Source organism: Phocoena phocoena, chromosome 3 (genome assembly GCF_963924675.1).
Source record: "Phocoena phocoena chromosome 3, mPhoPho1.1, whole genome shotgun sequence".
NCBI classification, from domain to species: domain Eukaryota; kingdom Metazoa; phylum Chordata; class Mammalia; order Artiodactyla; family Phocoenidae; genus Phocoena; species Phocoena phocoena.
The window spans coordinates 116,720,560-116,742,183 of NC_089221.1; the positions used below are offsets into that span (position 1 = coordinate 116,720,560).

A 21,624-nucleotide genomic window follows, 5' to 3' on the forward strand; every position below is an offset into this window, starting at 1 on the left:
CCCCCCAAAAATGAAGCCACAATCTGCCTTCATATGGTTTACAATCTAGGTTCACATCTCTTGGGCAGACTAGAAAACCTCAAGTTGTGAACTTGATTTGAGATGATTCCAGGTCACTGATTATTCCAGGCACCCTGGCAGAAGAAAACCCGAATCTTCTCTGGCCCCAAAACATTTTTAACAATCAATGAGTAGTACAGTAAAAATAACCAAGCATATAAGGAAACAAGGCACCAATGATGCAAACTAGAAGAAAAAAACCTGGAATTGTAAAAATATATATTATAAAATATCTATACCATGTTTAAATAAATAAAAGACATCCTTTAAAATATCTGCAGTGAATAGGAAACTTTAAAAAGGTATAAATCAGACTTTAACAAAGATGCAAATAAAACTTCTAAAAATTAGAACTATAAATCCATAATTGAGTACTTAAATGGACAGATTCAACAGTAGGTTAGACATGGTAGAAGGGAAAATAAGTAAACCAGAAGATAGGTCATACAAAATTATCAAGATTTCAGCAGAAATGTGGCATACAGATGAGAAATACAGAAAACGGGAAAAGCAACATAAAAGACTATTGATTAAGACGGTCTAATATATGTTTATTTGGAACCTCGAAAAGATAGGAAAGAGAGAGGCAGAGATAATATTTGAAGCTATAATGGCTAAAAATATTCTAGAACAGATGAAAGACACAAATCCAGACTGAATGAATTCAACAAACTCCAAGAGGAAATTAAAAAGAGAAAAATCCACACCTAAACACATCCTCATGAAAAAGTACAAAAAAATCATAGAAAGGGGCTTCCCTGGCGGCGCAGTGGTTGAGAGTCCACCTGCCGTTGCAGGGGACACGGGTTCGTGCCCCGATCTGGGAAGATCCCACATGCCGCAGAGCGGCTGGGCCCGTGAGCCATGGCTGCTGAGCCTGCACGTCCGGAGCCTGTGCTCCACAACGGGAGAGGCCACAACAGTGAGAGGCCCACGTACCGCAAAAAAAAAAATCATAGAAAATCTTAAAAGTAGACAGTGGGAGGGTGGGGTAGAGATTATTTTCAAAAGAGTGATCAATTGATAGCAAGCTTCTCAACAGCAACACTAGAAGGCAGAATGTAATGATATATTTAATTTACTGGGATAAAACAAATGTCATCATAGAATTCTATATCCAGAGGAAAGAGATGGGTAGAAGGGAGGAGGAAAGGGAAGGGCAGACAGACTACCTCACGATCAAAGTGTAGAATACACATCCTTTTCAGGCACATGTGAACATTTATAAAAACTGATCATATACTAATGGAAGGTCTCAACTATTTTAAAATGACTGAAATAATAAAAGTATTTATCTGACCACAAGCTAGATGTTACTAACAAAAACATAAGTAGAAACTTCCCATTACATTTGGAAATTAAGGAGTACACTTAAATATAAATCATGAATCAAGTCATACTTAAAATTTAAAAATATTTTGAATGAACAATACTTAAAATAATACAAATCAAAACTTTTGGATGTCACTGAAGCAATAATTAGAAGGACACCCCTAGGAATGAAAAACATAGCCATTTAAATTGCAACTTTATGCACGTAATAAACACATCAGACACTACTGAAGAAAAAATCAGTTAATTTGAAAATAAAGTGGAAGAAGTCACCCAGAAAGAAGCACAAGAGATAAAGAGATGAAAAATATGAAATAACAGTTAAGAGATGTTAGGAACACATGGTCCAATATCATCCTGATAAAAGCTTAGGGAGACGAGAATAGTGAATATGGGGGAGAGCCAATGAAACAGGTAATGGCAATGAATCAGGAAACTTACACAACTGAAATATAAAGATTGAAGTAGCACATTGAGAGCCAAACAGGATAAATTAAAATAAATTTCTTGGACATATAATGGTAAAACTTGCTGATAATTAAATACAACTGAAAAACCTTAAAACAACTGGGAAAACTGATTGCCTACAGAAGGAAAAACTATTAGATTGGCAATAGATTTTCTATGAATAACAACAGATACCAGAAGGATAACTAGATACAGTATTATTCAAGGAGGGCAAAATGATGACAGTTTCAGGAAAATCTAAGAAAGCTTACCAGCCCAACATTTGATGAAAGAATAACTAGAGGAAATTGAACTCCAGAAGGAAAAAGTAGGCAAGGAAATCAATAAACATAGGTAAATATGAATAAGCATGAACTGTAAAATGTTAGCATTGATTATGGTAATAATGACTACTTTATAAAGTTGGTTAAAAACAAGGGGGAAATAAAATATTAGCCAACAAAATCACGGAGAATGGAGAAACTGGAGTTAAAGCATCCTTACAGTTCTTGTACTGTTTGAGAGGAGGTAAAAAAGACTTTACACTTCAGCAGCCCAATCAAGCACATTAAAAACTTAAAGGTAATCACCGAAACAGATAGCAGAAATTAATCCAACTATGTCAATAAATCATAATAAAAGGGACTGTATTAAATTCACCCACTAAAAAGCAAATATACTTAATTGGATTAATAAATAAAACAAAATCTAGCTATAAGCTAAATAAAGAAAAGATATATCCAAAATACTATGGGAGAAATATTGAAAGAAAAGGGATGGAAAAAGCTATACCAAGAAAATACTAACAGAAAGAAAGCTGGTAGATATATTGAGCAATTATAGGAAGAAAGAAAAATATGTAATCATAGAAAGATTTCATTACTAATTTCTCAGAAAAGAAAGCAAGGCTGGTCACATATTAGTAAGAAAACAGGAAACATAAACACCTTATATACGAAGTTAAATTCACATACGCAAGTATATAAAGCAAAAAAATATTATATATGTCCATGTATCCAACAAATAAAACTCATTCTTCAGAATCACTGACAGGACATTCACAAAAACTACTTGGCAAGCAAAAAGGAAGTCTCAGCAAATACCGAAGAATCATTATCATACAGACCACACTCTTTGCTCACAAGGCAAACCACATACATACACACATATATACATAAATACAGAGAAGGAAACACTGTACAGCTGGCCCTCGAACAACGCCAGGGTTAGGGATGCTGACCCTCTGTGCAGTGGAAAATCCATGTATAACTTACAGTCGGCCCTCTGCATGTTTCCTCCACATACATGGTTCCCCCACATCTGTGGTCAACATCTGCAGATTCAGCCAACCCTGGGTCTTGCAGTACTATGTTATTTACTACTGAAAAAAATCTGTGTATAAGTGGACCCCCGCAGCTCAAACCTGTGTTGTTCAAGGGTCAACTGCATTTGGGAAACCAAAACCACATTACTAAATAATTCATGGATTCAAAACCAACCAAACCAACAAACGAAACAACCATAATATAAATTATGAACTATTTAACTAAAATGGTATTACAGGGAAAACTAAAGTCTTGTATTATTTTCAAATTGAAAAGTTACAAAAAGAACAAAAGAATGAACCCAAAGAAAGTATATAAACAAAAATAATAGTTAATTGCAGAAATAAATAAAAAATGGAGGCCAAAAAAAAGGATTAACAAAGCAAAAAGACTATCAGAAGATATACTTCTAGAAAGACTGGCCTAGTTAAAAAGGAGATAAGCACAGATAAATAATATTAGGAATGAAAAGGGAGACCTAACTATAGATGCAGTACAGATGAAAATAAAAAATCCTAAGGTAATACTTTAAACAACTTTATGTCAAAAATTAAATGTAATATAAAGGAAAAATGACCAAAGTTGACTCAAGAAGAGATAGAAAATCTAAAGAGACTTAAATACTAATGAAATTGAATATGAAATTAAAAAAAAATCTACCCACACAAGAAAGTGCCAAGCCTAGGTGGTTCTACAGGTAAGTTTTATCAAGCCTTTATGGAACTGACAGCCCCATCTTATACAAAATGTTCCAGATATTAGAAAGGGAAGGAAAGCATTCCAAATCCTTTTATGACATCACTATAACCTTTATACAAAACCCTGTAAGAACAGTATGACAAACATTAAATTTGAGCTTAGCTGGCCTGTTATCTATGTCTAGTTAAATTTTATAGTAAGTTCTGATAACTCTTTTTCAATTTCATAGCTTTCTCTGGATTTATATTTGCACAACATATCTGAGTTCATATAAATCTGATCGGTTTTGATGGTATTCTCCCATGAGAATGAGATACTTAGGGGAAAAAAAGCATTTTTTAGAGCTCTTTGCCTGTGGGGTCCTTATATCTATCTCAATAAAAATAATTAGGCAGCTTCCCTGGTGGCGCAGTGGTTGAGAGTCCACCTGCCGATGCAGGGGACACAGGTTCGTGCCACGGTCCGGGAAGATCCCATATGCCACGGAGCGGCTAGGCCCATGAGCCATGGCCGCTGAGCCTGCACGTCCGGAGCCTGTGCTCCGCAACGGGAGAGGCAACAACAGTGAGAGGTCCGTGTACCACAAAAAAAAAAAAAAATAATAATAATAATAATTAGGGACTTCCTTGGCGGTCCAGTGGTTAAGACTCTGGGCTTCCACTGCAAGGGGCACGGTCCAATCCCTAGTCAGGGCACGCCGCACAGCGCGGCCAATAAAATAAAATAAAATAATAATAGTGAAGTTTGTATTTTGTAATCCACAAAAACATAAATGAAGTCCTTAAAATGTTAAGGTCACATTAAGATTATTATTAAGAATTAAGGGTTCTATAAGAATAAACTAAATGCTTTCTCATTAAAAAAAAAAGACTAGTATAACCAAAAAATAATCACATGACCAACATCATTTATAATCACAGATTTAAAAATTCTTAATTAAGGATTAGCAAACTAAAACAAAATGTTAAAGATAACACATCACAGACAAGTAGAACAGTAGAAAAACCTCCTAATGCAATTCATCACTTCAGCAAATTAACAGAAACAAAATCATATAATCACTTCTATAGGTACAAGAAATTATCGATAAAATCTAATACAAATTCATGATTTAAAAAAACAGCAAACTGGGCTTCCCTGGTGGCGCAGTGGTTAAGAATCTGCCTGCCAATGCAGGGGACACAGATTCAAGCCCTGGTCCAAGAAGATCCCACATGCCGCAGAGCAACTAAGCCCGTGTGCCACAACTACTGAGCCTGCACTCTAGAGCCCGTGAGCCACAACTACTGAGCCCACGTGCCACAACTACTGAAGCCTGCGCACCTAGAGCCTGTGCTCCGCAACAAGAGAAGCAAGCACAATGAGAAGCCCGCGCACCACAGTGAAGAGTAGCCCCCGCTCGCCGCAACTAGAGAAAGCCTATACACAGCAACGAAGACTCAACACAGTCAAAAATAAATAAATAAATAATAAAAATAAATTAATCATAAAAATTTTTTTTAAATCATACATAAGCAACAACAAATTAGAAAATGAAAATTTGAAAACATTCCTATTTACAATAACAAATCCTGTAAGGTACTTTGGGATAACAAAAGATATTTAATACCTAAGTAGAAAAATTATTAAAAGATTATTAAAAGCTTTAAAAACATCTAAGCAGAAAGATAAGCCATGTTCACAGACAGGAACACAATTGTGTAAATATGCTGATTCTCACGAATTAATCTGTAAATTTACTTTAACTCTAATGGAAATATCCAGAGTTTTTGTTGACCCTGACAGAGTGTGCCCAAAATCCATATGGAAGAGAAAAGGGCCAAATATTCAAGGCAATTTTAAAGAAGAATAAGAAAAAAGGATTTGCTCCACCTGATACAGAAACATATAAAGCTACAGTAATGGAAACATGAAATTGGTACAAGGATAGGAAAAGAGACCAACGGATCAGAATACAAACCCATCCAAACAGCGGAACTTGGTATACAGTAGAGGAACCATTATAATTCACTGAGGAAAAGACAGATTTCTCATTACATGGTGCCAGGACAACTAGTTGACCACATGGTAAGAACTAAAATAAATCTATGTATCACAGCATAGAGCAAATAAGTTTTAGAATAAAAATCTAAGGGTCAAAATTTTATACTCAGGACCTCCCTGGTGGCGCAGTGATTAAGAATCCGCCTGCCAATGCAGGGAACACAGGTTCGAGCCCTGGTCTGGGAAGATCCCACATTTCACAGAGCAAGTAGGCCTGTGCGCCACAACTACTGAGCCTTCTCTCTAGAGCCTATGAGCCACAACTACTGAGCCTTCACTCTAGAGCCTGTGAGCCACAACTACTGAGACTGAGTGCCACAACCACTGGAACCCACGCACCTAGAGCCCATGCTCCACAACAAAGAGAAGCCACCGCAATGAGAAGCCTGCGCACTGCAACGAAAAGTAGCCCCTGCTCGCTGCAACTAGAGAAAGCCCGTGCACAGCAATGAAGACCCAAAGCAGCCAAAAATAAATACATTTATAAAAAACAAACTTTATACTCTCTGAAGGTAACATAAGAGAATATCTTTATACACTCAAGGCAATAAAGAGTTTCTTAAAATATAAAGAAAAGAAACTATAAACAAAAAGTGGTAATTTTGACTTTCTAAAAATACGTTAGAATGTCTATAACAAAAGGCAACATAAACAATGCTAAACAACAAGTCACATACTAGAAGACATTGGCTATGCATACAACTGACAAAATATTAGTATAGATTATATATAATAGACATGAAAATATACACACTATATGTAAGTATACAGATTTTATATATTTTAAAAACACTAAGCAATAAACAGAAGGCTCAATGGAAGATCAGGCAAAAGATGTGAAGAAGTAATTCAAAAAAGTGCAGTCCTGATGGCACAAACAAAAAATTTACTCATCAAAAAAAGGAAGGGGGCTTCCCTGGTGGCGCAGTGGTTGAGAGTTCGCCTGCCGATGCAGGGGACACAGGTTCGTGCCCCGGTCTGGGAAGATCCCACATGCCGTGGAGCGGCTGGGCCCGTGACCCATGGCCACTGAGGCTGCACATCTGGAGCCTGTGCTCTGCAACAGGAGAGGCCACAACAGTGAGAGGCCCGCGTACCGCAAAAAAAAAAAAAAATTTTGTATCCTGCAACCGTACCAAATTCATTGATTAGTTCTAGTAGTTTTTTGGTGGAATCTTTAGGATTTTCTATGTAGAGTAGAAAATCATATATCCTGCAATGTTACCAAATTCATTGATTAGCTCTAGTAGTTTTCTGGGGACATTTTTAGGATTCTCTATGTATAGTATCATGTCATCTGCAAACAGTGACAGTTTTACTTCTTCTTTTCCAATCTGGATTCTTTATTTTTCTTCTTTGATTGCCAATGGCTAGGACTTCCAAAACTATGTTGAATAATAGTGGCAAGAGAGGACATCCTTGTCTTGTTCCTGATCTTAGAGGAAATGCTTTCAGTTTTTCACCATTGAGAATGATGTTTGCTGTGTGTTTGTCATATATGGCCTTTATTATGTTGAGGTAAGTTCCCTCTATGCCCACTTTCTGGAGAGTTTTTATCATAACTGGGTGTTGAATTTTGTCGAAAGCTTCTTCTGCATCTATTGAGATGATCATACAGCTTTTATTCTTCAATTTGTTAATATGGTGTATCACATTGTTTGATTTGCGTATATTGAATAATTCTTGCATCCCTGGGATAAATCCCACTTGATCATGGTGCATTGACCCTTTTAATGTGTTGTTGGATTCTTTTTGCTAGTATCTTGTTGAGGATTTTTGCATCTATATTCATCGGTGATATTGGTCTGTAATTTTCTTTTTTTGTAGTATCTTTGTCTGGTTTTGGTATTAGAGTGATGGTGGCCTCATAGAATGAGTTTGGGAGTGTTCCTTCCTCTGCAATTCTTTGGAAGAGTTTGAGAAGGATGGGTGTTAGCTCTTCTCTGAATGTTTGATAGAATTCACCTATCAAACATTCAGAGGAGAATGTGGAGCCATCTGGTGCTGGACTTTTGTTTGTTGGAAGATTTTTAAGCACAGTTTCAATTTTCAGTGCTTGTGATTGGTCTGTTCATATTTTCTATTTTTTCCTGGTTCAGTCTTGGAAGGGCATACCTTTCTAAGAATTTGTCCATTTTATTGGCATAGAGTTGCCTGTAGTAGTCTCTTAGGATGTTTTGTATTTCTGTGGTGTCTGTTGTAACTTCTTTTTCATTTCTAATTTTATTGATTTGAGTCCTCTCCCTCTTTTTCTTGATGAGTCTGGCTAGTGGTTTATCAATTTTGTTTATCTTCACAAAGATCCAGCTTTTAGTTTTACTGATCTTTGCTATTGTTTTCGTTTCTATTTCATTTATTTCTGCTCTGATCTTTATGATTTCTTTCCTTCTACTAAATTTGGGTTTTGTTTGTTCTTTCTCTAGTTCCTTTAGGTGTAAGGTTAGATTGTTTATTTGAGATTTTTCTTGTTTCTTGAGGTAGGATTGTATTGCTATAAACTTCCCTCTTAGAACTGCTTTTGCTGCATCCCACAGGTTTTAGATCATCGTGTTTTCATTGTCATTTGTCTCTAGGTATTTTTTGATTTCCTCTTTGATTTCTTCAGTGATCTCTTGGTTATTTAGTAACGTACTGTTTGACCTCCATGTGTTTGTGTTTTTTATGCTTTTTCCCTGTAATTTATTTCTAATCTCCTAGCATTGTGGTCCAAAAAGATGCTTGATATGATTTCAGTTTTCTTAAATTTACCAAGGCTTGATTTGTGACCCAAGATGTGATCTCTCTGCGGAGAATGTTCTGTATGCACTTGAGAAGAAAGTGTAACTGCTGTTTTCAGAGGGAATGTCCTATAAATATCAATTAAATTCACCTGGTCTACTGTGTCATTTAAAGCTTGTGCTTCCTTATTAATTTTCTGTCTGGAAGACATGTCCATTGGTGTAAGCGAGGTGTTAAAGTCCCCCACTATTACTGTGTTACTGTCGATTTCCTCTTTTACAGCTGTTAGCAGTTGCCTTATGTATTGAGGTGATCCTATGTTGGGTGCATATATATTTATAATTGTTATATCTTCTTCTTGGATTGATTCCTAATCATTATGTAGTGTCCTTCTTTGTCTCTTGTAACATTCTTTATCTTAAAGTCTATTTTATCTGATATGAGTATTGCTACTCCAGCTTTCTTTTGATTTGCATGGAATATCTTTTTCCACCCCCTCACTTGCAGTCTGTATGTGTCCCTAGGTCTGAAGTGGGTCTCTTGTAGACAGCATATATATGGGTCTTGTTTTTGTATCCTTCAGCAAGCCTGTGTCTTTTGGTCAGAGCATTGAATCCATTCACGTTTAAGGTAATTATCAATATGTATGTTCCTATGACCATTTTCTTAATTGTTTTGGGTTTGTTTTTGTAGGTCCTTTTCTTCTCTTGTGTTTCCCACTTAGAGAGTTCCTTTAGCATTTGTTGTAGAGCCAGTTTGGTGTTGCTGAATTCTCTTAGCTCTTTCTTGTCTGTAAAGCTTTTGATTTCTCCGGCAAATCTGAATGAGATCCTTGCCGGGTAGAATAATTTTGGTTTTAGGTTTTTCCCTTTCATGACTTTAAATATATCGTGCCACTCCCTTCTGGCTTGTAGAGGTTCTGCTGAGAAATCAGCTGTTAACCTTATGGGAGTTCCCTTGTACATTATCTGTCATTTTTCCCTTGTTGCTTTTAATGACTTTTCTTCATCTTTTTGTCCATTTGATTACTATGTGTCTTGGTGTGTTTCTCCTTGGATTTATCCTGCCTGGGACTCTCTGTGCTTCCTGGACTTGGGTGGCTATTTCCTTTCCCATGTTAGGGAAGTTTTCGACTATAATCTCTTCAAATATTTTCTCAGGTCCCTTTTCTCTCTCTTCTCCTTCTGCGACCCCTAAAACGCGAATATTGGTGCATTTAATGTTTTCCCAGAAGTCTCTTAGGCTGTCTTCTTTTCTTTTTATTCTTTTTTCTTTATTCTGTTCTGCAGTAGTGAATTCTACCCTTCTGTCTTCCATGTCACTTATCTGTACTTCTGCCTCAGTTGTTCTGCTATTGATTCCTTCTGTTGTATTCTTCATTTCAGTTACTGTATTGTTCATCTCTGTTTGTTTGCTCTTTAATTCTTCTAGTGTTTATTCTTTAATTCTTCTAGGTGTTTGTTAAACATTTCTTGCATCTTCTCAATCTTTGCCTCCATTCTTTTTCTGAGGTCCTGGATCATCTTCACTATCATTATTCTGAATTCTTTTTCTGGAAGGTTGCCTATCTCCACTTCATTTACTTGCTTTTCTGGGGTTTTATCTTGTTCCTTCATCTGTTACATAGTCCTCTGCCTTTTCATTTTGTCTATCTTTCTGTGAATGTGGTTTTTGTTCCACAGGCTGCAGGATTGTAGTTCTTCTTGCTTCTGCTGTCTGCCCACTGGTGGATGAGGCTATCTAAGAGGTTTGTGCAAGCTTCCTGATGGGAGGGAGGGACTGGTGGTGGGTAGAGCTGGGTGTTGCTCTGGCAGGCATAGCTCAGTAAAACTTTAATCTGCTTGTCTGCTGAGGGGGGGGCTGAGTTCCCTCCCTGCTGGTTGTTTGGCCTGAGGCAACCCAGCACCACAGGCTCCTTGGTGGGGCTAATGGCGGACTCCAGGAGGGCTCATGCCAAGGAGTACTTCCCAGAACTTCTGCTGCCAGTGTCCTTGTCCCCGTGGTGAGACACAGCTGCCCCCCACCTCTGCAGAAGACCTTCCAACACTAGCATGTAGGTCTAGTTCAGTCTCCTATGGGGTCCCTTCCCCCTGGGTCCTGATGTAGACACTACTTTGTGTGTGCCCTCCAAGAGTGGAGTGTCTGTTTGCCCCAGTCCTGTCGAAATCCTGCAATCAAATCCCGCTAGCCTTCAAAGTCTGATTCTCTGGGAATTCCTCCTCCCATTGCTGGACCCCCAGGTTAGGAAGCCTGACGTGGGGCTCAGAATCTTCACTCTAGTGGGTGGACTTCTGTGGTATAAGTGTTCTCCAGTGTGTGAGTCACCCACCCAGCAGTTATGGGATTTGATTTTATTGTGATTGTGCCCCTCCTACCATCTCACTGCAGCTTCTCCATTGTCTTTGGATGAGGGGTATCTTTTTTGGTGAGTTCCAGTGTCTTCCTGTCGATGACTGTTCAGCAGTTAGCTGTGATTCCGGTGCTCTCACAAGAGGGAGTGAGCGCACATCCTTCTACTCTACCTTCTTGCGGTCCTAAATGCAATTATTATATTTTCCACTTCTAGAAGCTCTATTTGATCTTTTTCAAATCTTTCTGGATGTTATTTTTGATAGTCTGTTTTTCTCATACGTTTGATAACATATTTTATTTCTTTAAACATATTAAAAGAATTATTCTACATACTGTACCCTCAAAATGTTACTCTCCGTAGTTTTACAGGTCTGATTACATTGTTTCTGCTATCTTTTACTCACGATGCCTTATTATTATTTTTTTTTTTTTTTTTGGCAGTACGTGGGCCTCTCACTTTTGTGGCCTCTCCCATTGTGGAGCACAGGCTCCGGACGCACAGGCTCAGCGGCCATGGCTCACAGGCCTAGCCGCTCCGCGGCATGTGGGATCTTCCCGGACCAGGGCACGAACCTGTGTCCCCTGCATTGGCAGGTGGACTCTCAACCACTGCGCCATCAGGGAAGCCCTTGATGCCTTATTTTTTGTGTGTGCTTTGTGATATTTTGTTTGCAAGCTCATGATCATTGCAATGTTTTTTTCTTTGTAGAGATGCTTTCAGGCCTAGATTTAAGATGTGTTCCTCCAAAAAGGGTTTATATTTGTTTCTACCAGTAACTTGGAAATTCTGCCAATTTGGAACTACATTTAAAAAAAAACACACAACTTTTTCTTACAGAAATTTTCATCTATAGACTAAAGTACAGAGAATGGTATAATAATCCTTCATGGATCTGTCACTCAGCTTTAAGAATTACGAAGTCATGACCAGTCTTCTTTCATCTGTATCCCCACCCACCCACTTCCCCACTTCCTCCAGATAAGCATAAAGCAAAACTCAGACATACTATCATCTTACGCATAAAATGACTCTTTTTAAAAAACACAACCACAATACCATTTCACATTAAAAATGTCTAACAGAAACTCCTTAATATTATCAAATACCAAGTAATTATTTAAATGGCCCCAATTATCTCACAAATTTTTTTAACATGGTTGATTTGGTCAGGCTCTAAATACAGTGTAACTGGTTGATATTTAACTTAGGTATCTTTTAATTTACTGGTTTCATTCCCTCCATCTTTTTCTTATAATTTATTGTTGAAAAATCCAGTAGTTCTACAGTTTCCAACATTCTGAAGTTTGCTGATTACATGTCCATTATATCATTTAACACATCTGCTGTCCCCAGAATTTCCTTTAAATTGGAAGCTGGATCTCAATCAGATTCAGATTTGATTTTCTATCAAGACAACTTCATGGGCAGTGGTGTCTACTGCTATCAGGAGGCATGTCAGAGTCAGGTTCCTTAATAAACAAACTCTTAAGATTTGTGGGCAAGAGGTTTACTAGGGACTATTCTTGGGTACAATACCTCTGAGGGATGAGAGAAGCAGGATTAGGCAATGGGAGAAGCTGAACTGTGATGGCAATTGCAACAGAGGGCTCAACTGATCCCACAGGGAGCTCTGGAGCTAGGATGGTCTTTCAGAGTTGTTTCCTTTGAAGTAAGAGTGGAAGCACTTTGAACCCCTACTTTGTGTCATTTGGAAGCAGGCTACCCCCAGGAAGGGGCCATAACCTTGAGCAAGGCAGCTCCCTTCTGGATTAATTCTTGGAGGAACTGAATCATGAGCCTTGCGTAGCCAACACTCCCAGACCTGGGGGAATAAATGCCTTGGTCCTAAAGGGATAACTGGATGTGCACCACATCATCCACAACAATGCAGATAATGTTTGATTGCCTTTCTTCTGCAGCCATTGATGATCATTGCCAAGATCCATTAATTCATTAAAGGTTACAGAAAGGTAATATTCTAACTGCATCACTCTTCCTTTTTTAGCTAAAGTTTCTCTATAAAGATAAACTTGCCCTCAACTAGTTGAGTACACGGAGATTCAGTTCATATTGGAAAGGCAAGATAAACAGAAAATGTTTTATAAGACAAACAGAATATGCTATCGACTTTTGGACTTCTACTATCCTGATAGGTGAAAAACAGTATCTCAGTGTAGTTTTAATTGGTCTTTCTCTTCTTATGAGTGAGGTTGAGCATTTTTTCATATGGTTAAGCCATCTACATTTCTTTTATTCTGCAAACTGTGTGTGTCTATCCCATTTTTCTATAGGGTTATTAATGTGCTTACTCTCTATTTTTAGGTGCTCTTTATATATATCGGAATATTAATGTTATATCTGTAATATAAGTTGCAAACATTTTTTCTAGTTTATTATTTACCAAGACTATTTTAGACTAAATTCTCAGCTTAGAGATTTTTAGGCCACAAAAAGAGTATGATTTCCAGTCCAAATGCACTCAAGGGTGAATAATTTTCTTGGAAATTTTCCTACCTTCCGTTCAAAGTCAAAATGTCTTAATACCTCCTTTCGAGTAGAAGATTTTCAGTTTTCTAATTCTCCCTTTCATGGGCTGAAATTTTCATCTCCTGTCCCCCAGCTTAACGCCTGTTGATAGATATCAAGAGATCTTGGCCACTAGGGAACAACAAGTGTCCTGAGAACAGATATAACTTTCAGCATTCCGTATCTCTAAGAATTTGTGCTTTCCATTATATTTGTCTTTAGAACTTCTCTCAATTTCTTGCAGGACTACCACATAAAGGATACATTGAGACTTCCCTCGTGGCGCAGTGATTAAGAATCCACCTGCCAATGCAGGGGACACAGGTTAGTGCCCTGGTCTGGGAAGATCCCACATGCCGCAGAGCAACTAAGCCTATGCACCACAACTACTGAAGCCCGTGTGCCTACAGCCTGTGCTCCGCAACAAGAGGAGCCACTGCAATAAGAAGCCCGCGCACCGCAACGAAGAGTAGCCCCAGCTCACGGCAACTAGAGAAAGACCGCACGCAGGAATGAAGACCCAATGCAGCCAAAAATAAATAAGTAAATTTATTTTTTTAAAAAAGAATATATTATTTATTTCCCCTTTAGTTATGCAAAGCAGTGGCCCTACAGTTTCTTATCAGCTGAATTGAGCATTTAAGGAAATGTTTATATGTTACAGATCCAGCATCCTCACGTACTGTGAACCAAAAATGCTTTTTGGGAAATGTAAACCACCATTTGCTAGATACAGAAGTCTTCCGATTCTGTTTTGCTTTGTTACTTATTGTTTAACTTTTAATTACAAATGTAATACACACTCACTGGAGGACAAATAAAACAAAACAAAAAATTAAGAGCTTCCCTGCTCTTCCTGGCTTCATTCCTCCCACTGATTTTTGGTGATTTCAGCTTTTGTGCTGGACCATTTAGTTTGTACCATGAAATGCTCTAAGCAGCTACATGAAACTTACCCTCTATAAGGTGTCTGGGTACCACAGACCCGGGTACTAGCTTCCACTCTCAAGAAACTATTTTATTGGGAAAACAGAGGAAAGAACTGGCATACATAGAGAATTAGATGTATAAAAGAGATAGTTTAGGAGTCCAGACAACAAATGCTAATAAAGTTGAAAGGAAAGAACTTTGTGGGCTGGAGTTATGCAGGGAAGAAATTAAAGAGGAGGTAGTAAATAATGAAAAAATCTGAAAGCAGCCACATAGAGGATATGGAGGAGGCAGGGGAATATTACAGAGATAGATTCAAAAGAAATGCAGAAGGGACAAGTTCATTAAGCAAAGTGGTGCTTCCCTCCTCAGAATGAAGCCTTGGTTTCTTCAATACTCAGGGTAGCTGGTCAGGCTTAGATCTCATTTTCCATTTGTCATTAATTGCCATTTGAAAAAAGAAACCAGACTTTGAATGCAGCTTTTAAAGCTATAAGGCTATCCAACTGCCCAGGCCAACCTGGTTAATATGCTAATTAATTTATGAGACACAAAATGGTTTGAGCACCTCTCTGTCACTGGAGGAGTGTGAGAAATTAGGTCATGGAGTCAAGAGGTCAGAACTAGTCCTAGGAGTTGCACTTGATCTTTTCTTCAAATCCTGGCATTTCCAACATCTGACCTCATCCCAATCTCTAACCTTCTATTTTCTGGGCCTTCAGCTGTGGGGCAGGGTGGGGGGTAGGAGTGGGGAGTGCTGTTTCCATGGCCTTAGATTTTTAAAGGGTCATGGTGAGGTATCTGAACCATGCACTATTACGTCATTAATAAAGACAGCATTCTCCACTCAGCCCTCATATGCTATCTGAAAAACACTTCATTTCCTAGGTATCATTTTATTCTTTCACTGTTTCATTATCATTTCCTAGCACTCAATGCTAGGTAGGTCCTGTGCTATATACTGGGGAGACAGCAAGATTAAGATAGAAAATGAATACTATCCTCCTTGTACTGTCTAACAGGGTTTATCAAGAGGTAACAGGTAATCAAACAAATATTTAATTGCAAATTGAGATAAGTGCTATGAAGAAGCAAGGGTATTTAGGTGGGTTTTTTTTTTAACATCTTTATTGGAGTAATTGCTTTACAATGGTGTGTTAGTTTCTGCTTTATAACAAAGTGAATCAGCTATACGTATACATATATCCCCATATCTCCTCCCTCTTGCGTCTCCCTCCCATCCTCCTTAGAAATAAGGGTATTTAAAAGGAATTTTAAAGATGTGAGAGAAATTTTTGAAATTTATTAATATGAATATGTTCAGAAACAAGTAACAGAATAATGACTAACATTGCTTTTGGTTTTCTGGGTTTTTTTAAAAAAGACTATCTCTCACAACAACAGTATGGAAATAGATGGTTCCAAAACCGGTACAGTAGCTAAACTATTCATAAAGGAGCTAGTCTCCTGTCCTTCCCCTCTTTTATCCTCCTCAACATGTTGCCTTGTGCATCTCATCTCACTGGTCTAAGCCAGCTGTAGCTCCAACAATTGTAATCAAGGCAGAAAGAAATGGACAAGGTCTCTTTACTATCTTTCTTTTTATAAGAGAACAAAATCTTTCCCAGAAACTTGCCCAGCAAACATCTCTTTATGTCTCATTGGTCAGAACTGGGTCACATGCTTATCTCTAAATCAATCTACATCCACAGAAAATGGGATTACCATGCTTGGTTTAGACTATTCAGGGCTCATTTCCTAGCACTGGGAGAGGGAGTCCCCTCCCTAAATATGTTGCTGCCCTCACAATATCAAGGTTCCTTAAAATAGATTTATAAAAGGGAAATCTCTGTTTAGTAGACAACAATCATGAAAATAAAAATCCATAGGACTCAGTGACCAAGTAAACAACTAAAGAGAGAGAAAGAAGACTCAAATATCACTCCAAAGTTTCAAGTTTTGGTAACAAACACAATCATATGGCCAAGAATAGATAAAAAGAGAAAGTGGAAGAAAAACCTAGTTTATGAGACAGGCAAAATGAATCCCACTTTCTTCTCCTTGAGTTTGAGGTGCAATGACACAGTCTGGTAGAAATGGAGGAAAGGACCTGAGGAGAAAGACTGGACTTAGACATTGGAGTCATCCACAATGAGGTAGAATTTGAAACCATGGGAATAGGTAGGACCATTGGTAAAGAAAATGAAGAGACAATAAGGACAAGGCCATAATAATCTTGGTGAATTAGGAGATAGAAGATGATGATTAGGAGACAGAAGATGATGTTGCCATAAAAAGAAAAGGGGAGGGAGTAATTAATTACAGACATCTAAGACCAAGGGACTACAACCACATGGCAGCCAAGAAGTAAAGTTTCCACAGGAAAGCAGTGGTCGAAATTGTTAAACGTTAGGGAGGTGTCAGTAATGCAAAAATACTATTAAAAAATTTCAGGGATGGTATCTCATGTGCACTTATTTGGATCCCTTTTTGTCTACTCTTCCAAGAAGTTTGGAAGGGAAGGCTGGCAGGGGTCAGTGGATAAGTAAATGAGAACATCTGTGGGCTAAGAGGAAGGAGCCTAGAGAGTGGCAAGAGAGTGAGGAACACTGACGGCGAAGGGGAGAACAGGAGGGCATGCAGAGGTTGGAGATCACAACAAGGATAAAAACCACCTTTAAGAGGAGAGAGGAAAATGTGAAGACATGATGGAGGTGGGCAGAGAACATGAAATGTTGGGGAAAAAACGGAAACAAGTTTCGAGATATCTAGTGGATGACAGCAGTAAAGGTAAAGGTCAATTCAATTAAGAATGCTGATTCCCAGCAAACTCACAAAAACCATCAGGAAAGACAGAGAAGATACAGATGAGCCCTGAAATTCACTGGGATGGCAGGAAAGAAATCTGGAAATTGGAGGCCAACCGATGGAAATAGGACACAATGATTTGACACTGGCCAAATGGTTAAAATTAATTAGTAAAATATCAGTGGGAAGAGTACAATGGAGAAAACTAGAGAACCAACGAGGCATGGGGTGACAGGGTGACGGTCAGCAGTGGGGTAAAAATTCTATAAAGAGATGTATGTAACTCAATATTTCCTAAGGAGGTTCCAATGAAGATGTTGAAGACAGGGTAGAACGTAATCCTGTTCCAGGGATCCATCCTAAGAGGCCATAATCACACTATGACTGATAGCACATGTACCTCCCTTTCTGTACTAGGCATAGGTTCGTGACACACTGCAAACTACAGACAGTTCAAACAAAAGGACTGCATACAGTGAGCATTTACAAGCCTATGTAATTGCATAATAATTCATACATATGCATATAAGAATGTGAGTTACTAAAGATGGACAGAGAACACCAAAAGTGACTGAGGGAGGGTCATGAGAACAGCAAAAGCCAGTGATCCCTGGGATAAGCATACCAGTTATCTTGATAATTTAACTCCTGACAGTTAAAAGGTAAAGGCTACAGATAGGGAGATAGAGGAAAACAAAAGGAAGCAGCCAGTTAGCTGAGAAGTGAAACCAAAACCAGTTTACAGAAGGCTGCATGACTTCTGAAATACACAAGGCCTTTCTGAGTCTTCCCAAACACAGAAACACAAATAACTTGCCCGGGATTCCAGAGACTTCTCATAGGCCAGACTGTAGACAGACACACACAGATGCCATCATGAGATGAAATCAGGTCACAGAAAGACCACTGAAAATATCTGACTTGAAGAAAGGAGAAAGGGGAAAGGGAAGGAGGGGAGGAGGGAGGGAGAGGGAAGGAGAAAGGAAAGATGAAGATGCCAAAGGCATCAGACTCCTACCTCCCTATCTTTACATATCTTCTTATGCAAGAGCCTGACCTGCCTTGCACATGGGCAACAAAAACATGGGCAGCAGAAAATGAATGTGTGTGTGACCCATAATGAGTGTGAATAATATTTTAAAAAGGGAACAGACTTTCAGTGGCCAGGTAACACTGAGTGGCCACGTCAATTACATTTATGTCAACTCTTTCTTCTTGATCTTGGATTAACTGCTTCACATTTTACACCACAGAAGAGATCTCTCCATCCACAGAATGCATGTGGAGGCCTGATGAAGCAATTAACCCAGGTAGGCAAATAAATACCCTCATGAAGCAGCAAGGTTAACACCAAGAGATATACGTGGTAGAATGCAAGCTCTTAACAGAAGAGAAAATGAGGAAGACAAAGGTCTGTACTGTAAAAACAAAAGAAAAGGAAACGCCTTATAGTGAAAACTCAGAGTAAAAAGGACACACAATGAACATGATGATATACCCCACATCACTGACAGGTACTTTATAAGCATTTTCACAGGACTTATTGTATATTATGTTCTTTCATATTCATTCAGTCTTATAAAATGCAGAGGAAACCTATTATTGCTTCTAGCTAGCAAATGAAAAAGGTGAGGCTTAGAAAAGTGAAAATCCCTTACCCATAGGCAAACAACCAGGAAATGATAGAGACTGGACTTGAACCTAGATTTTCTGACTCTAGGTACAGTGGTCTACCTAGTCCTCCCAAACAGTCAAACATCTGGACTGACTGGGCAATATTCTTGCTCATCAGCAGAAAACTGGAAGGAATGACTTCTAAACAAGATCCCCAAACCGTGAGACTCCATGATTCCAATGTGCTCACGACCCCTGAATGCCCTCTTGACAAAGAACAAACTCACACAATCACTTTGTACGTGCACATATGCATACATGCATGCTATGTGTGTGCACACCTGCATGCTGAGGGCAGGTAGGGAGCTGCGGAACCAATACTTAGGACATCAAGAATAAATAATGAATATCAGACTAGACCACTGAAACCTGCCTCTCTGCATAGAAATATTTTTAGTTTGCATCAAGTTCCTCTTTGCATAAAACACTGACATTTTCGTGATGTTCAGGAGCCTGCTGCTGGCTTCCAAAAGCTCTGGCACTATACCATGCTGTCACTGTAACTGCCCTCCAGTGAGCCATCAAAATCCTGACTAGAACATTTTTGAATACAGCAGTTTTCTTGCCACCAAAACACTAAATTGCAATATTTTATATTTATCTCTATTTAAATTTTAGTGATGCCACATAAATGTTAACACAGTCTTACATTAATACAATCACGAAAAAGTCTTAGTAACACCACATACTGGCACAGACCCCAGATGAGTTATGGCTTGCTAAGCAGGCCCAAAGCATGCTTCTCAAGTCACTTAGTCCCCCTTAACTAAGATGTGACATCAAGATGTTTCCCCCATGAAATGTGTTTCCGGAAGCAATGGCAAAGTATACATAGAATCATTTGTTCACATTCAAAGTAGAAAGAAAGTATTTGGGATTACAGAAAAGATGACCCAAAAGGGTCTGGGGGAGAGGTTAATAATGTTTGAATCAATTATTTTATGGCATGAGAAACAAAAAGTGAGCCTCAGTAAGTTCTCAAGCCTCTAAAGCCTTATGAAGATAAGGACCTTAACTTTTCCAGGGCTGAAATCACAGCTACCAATGACAAATTCACGTATTCTTCACCTTTCCAGTAGGTGCACAGGCAGTGATATCCCTGCCTGGCTCTGGTAAATCAGAGCAAGGGAGATATGCCCTGGACTCCACAGGACAACCAGGGGTTGAAGATGAGGCAGGTAAGCAATAAGGGAAACAAAGGCCTGCAGTGCCCTCAACCTCTCCCCATGGAACAATTCTTCCAGCCTTCCTAGCTTTGCCCTTCAATTTACTAAGAAAAGATGCTTAAGTCTTTGAGAATGAGAGGGCATCAGACCGATACTCTGATTAAATAAAGATAAGCAGAGATGAAAGGCAAAGGAAATCTTTTCAAAACAAAGATTCCTGTCCATCAACAGAGGAATGGATAAAGTAGATGTGGTACATATATACAATGGAATATTACTCAGCCATAAAAAGGAACAAAATTGGGTCATCTGCAGACGTGGATGGACCTAGAGACTGTCATACAGAGTGAAGTAAGTCAGAAAGAGAAAAACAAATATTGTATATTAACATATATATGTGGAATCTAGAAGAACAGTATAGATGAATTTGCAAAGCAGAAACAGAGACACAGTCGTAGAGAACAAATATATGGATAACAAAGGGAAAGGGGGGTGAGAGGAATTGGGAGATTGAGATTGACATATATACACTACTGATACTATGTATAAAATAGATAACTAATGAGAACCTACTGTATAGCACAGGGAACTCTACTCAATGCTCTGTGGTGACCTAAATAGGAAGGAAATCCAAAAATGAGGGGATATATATATATGTATACCTGATTCATTTTGCTGTACAGTAGAAACTAATACAACATTGTAACTATATTCCAATAAAAATTAATTAAAAAAAAGATTCTAATGGTAAAAATGTTCAGAATAGCCTTTTTCCTACATCACCACAATCCCTGCATGCAAGCGAGGCAACACTTAATAGGAACCACACGTGCCCTTAAAGCAAGAATCAGAATACTGGTTCCTGTTGTAGAGGAACAAATGGTCCTAGGAACAGATTTTCAAAAACACAAGGAACTATAGCTCCAGTGGACCAACTACAGCTTGAAGACATCTTGACTTTTTTAGGATGAGTATAATGATGAGGTGTTCAAATCTCTTTCTGTATCCACTCTTTAGAGATGCTCATTTCTCTTGCCTGATCAGTCTTCTAGCATAAGCCAGGCTAACTGAAATTTAAACAACTCCCAATCCAGAGAGTGTGATAATCTGACTGCATGTTGATTGGTTCCAGGCAACTAGGGGAAGACACATTTCCCCTCAAAAGGCCCTCCTTGGTCAGGTTCATCATTTATTCATCACCAGAGTAGCTTTACTGCCAAAAGGATCAGCTCTTAGAGTTCATTCCCCTTCCTCTCAACTACCTATGGTTGGTCTAACTTCTAACTAGCTTTGAATAAAACAGAGAATGTCACCTAAAATATGTTATTAAATGTCCACACAGGGCTTCCCTGGTGGAGCAGTGGTTGAGAATCCGCCTGCCAATGCAGGGGACATGGGTTTGATCCCTGGTCCAGGAAGATCCCACATGCCACGGAGCAACTAAGCCTGTGTGCCACAACTACTGAGCCTGTGCTCTAGAGCCCGTGAGCCACAACTACTGAGCCTGCGTGCCGCAACTACTGAAGCCCACACGCCTAGAGCC

The 21,624-nt window shown here is 38.7% G+C and overlaps 1 protein-coding gene across 2 annotated transcripts in view; it reads right to left on the minus strand.

The window, feature by feature from the left end:
* SIL1 (SIL1 nucleotide exchange factor) overlaps nt 1-21,624 on the minus strand; it is a 242,943-nt gene that overhangs the window by 43,805 nt on the left and 177,514 nt on the right. The gene's annotated exons all lie outside the window — the stretch shown is intronic.